Raw genomic sequence first — 2,097 nt, 5'->3', positions numbered from 1 at the left:
AACCACCAACCTTTTGGTTAATAGCCTTATACACTAACTGATTGCGCCACAGCGACACTTTTCAAAAGTACATACTGACAAAGGCTAATAAGCATTCATCTAGAACGTTTCCTAGAAACATTTTAAAAAGTCAATAATGTGGAGAGTTTTTGTAAGATGTTTCTTCCATCAACCAATGAAGAAACACATTGGTACTTTCCTATGATGAGTGAGTGCTTCAGGATCTCTTGCACTTACATGTGCAGCAGAGTACTGTAATGGAAGCATGCTGGGTCCATAACCCAGAGGTAGGCAGATTGAAACTATCCTCTGCTATATGCATTGTTTTTATTAATTAAAGTAATCCAAAACTGGGATTGATATTTTTGCTCTTTTATTTTTACTTAAAGTACAATAACTTTTACCATTTTAATTTGTTTTAATAGTATATTGACAGTATTGTTTTCTTTCAAAAATCCAATTAATTTTCTTTACCCGATTATTAAAATGGTAATTGACAAAAACAAACTACATTGTCACCAGAAGAGCAATACAAAATGTACAAGTGATATATTAAAATCATCTTTCCAGCTTGAATTTCAATGATGCCTTGGTGCAACAATTTTGTGAGAAACATCTTCACCCATAAAGAAAGATTTTCTTAATTCCTTACCTGTGTGCTGATTAGATATCACCTTGTTTTCACATTAAACAGACTTCCCCATGAGGAAGCAGCAAGGATGCAGTGACGTTTATGTTTCCTGGTGTCAACCTGTATTATTTCAGTAGACATTGAAATGAGGATGCATCTTGCTGCCTTTCCAATGAAGCAAGTTTAATTCAGTAATAGGTGAAAAACCATTCCTACAAAGGTGTTAATCAGAGACTTGGCTTTGTGGACACTTTTCAGAGAGCAAATTTGTTAGAATAAACATAAAATCAGAAAATGAAGAGCTGTTTAATCACTCAATTGGACTTTTCTGCCAGCATAATTTTTTTTCTCTGCAACCCACTGCTAAATTGTGCTTCCTAGCTGTTTTTTATAAAATCACTTAATCAAATCTAATTCTGATTACATCAGAGAAGGCCGGGTACCCTACACCTTAAGAGGGGGTTTGAAATTTTGACTTGTCTACTTAAAGATCACCAAAATCTGATAACAAGGTCTATTACGTCCCTCTGTGGGATTGAATCACCAACCTTTAGGTTAATAGCCATACACACTAACTGATTGCGCCACAGCGACACTTTGCAAAAGTACATACTGACAAAGGCTAATAAGCATTCATCTAGAACGTTTCCTAGAAAAACTTTAAAAAGTCAATAATCTGGAGAATTTTTGTAAGAAACACATTGGTACATTCCCATGATGAGTGAGTGCTTCAGGATCTCTTGGACTTACATGGGCTATTAACCAAAAGGTTCCCACCCAGTGATGTAATTGACCTTGTGATCAGATTTTGGTGATCTTTAAGTAGACAAGTCAAAATTTCAAACCCCCTCTTATGGTGTAGGGTACCTGGCCTTCTCTGACGTAATCAGAGTTAGATTTAATTAAGGTGCGCAAGGGCATAGAAGGGAGCGGTTTAAGAAAAGAGAAGTGGAAACAGACAGCAAACTAGGCTGGAGAGAGACCTGAGACAAAGAGATCTGAATTATACTAGAGCCGACCAGGGGAAACACAAATTATGCAGTCAAGTTTCCCACATTTGGGGAAATCGCAGGAGCAGCACACCCAGAGTGCAATGGGTGAGCCTTTCCCTGGGAGAAGCACCTTCATGATCATAGTATCTCACCTGGCAGGTAAGTAGGAGTTGGGCTAGAGCTGGGGAAGGTCGCTGCTCGGGTACCCCCCTGTTAAGTGAAGGAAATCCAACTGAGGCAGCACAAGGGAACTCTCGAAAGAAGAACAAGGCTAGAGGAAGATCTGAGTCAAAGAAATCTGACTTTTACCAGAGCTGACCAGAGGAAAGCACAAACACAGTCCCCCACTACCACCAGGAAACATTAACGCCACTGCATCCTTGCTGCTTTCTCATGTGGAAGTCTATTTAATGTGAAAACAAGGTGATATCTAATTAGCACACAGAAAAGAAAATTAAGTGAATTTTTGAAAGA

At 38.4% G+C, this 2,097-nt stretch overlaps 1 non-coding gene across 1 annotated transcript; it reads right to left on the bottom strand.

Annotated features, from left to right (window-relative positions):
* Window positions 1-1,627: 1,627 nt before the first annotated feature.
* On the bottom strand, window positions 1,628-1,790 carry LOC134994533 (U1 spliceosomal RNA). The gene has a single exon (XR_010197536.1). It is a non-coding gene; the product is annotated as a U1 spliceosomal RNA (small nuclear RNA).
* Between the last annotated feature and the right edge of the window lie 307 nt (window positions 1,791-2,097).

This window comes from Pseudophryne corroboree, unplaced genomic scaffold (assembly GCF_028390025.1).
Source record: "Pseudophryne corroboree isolate aPseCor3 unplaced genomic scaffold, aPseCor3.hap2 scaffold_1317, whole genome shotgun sequence".
NCBI lineage: Eukaryota > Metazoa > Chordata > Amphibia > Anura > Myobatrachidae > Pseudophryne > Pseudophryne corroboree.
Note: the sequence above shows the minus strand (reverse complement) of the source record. Positions and strands in the feature narration are given on the sequence as shown.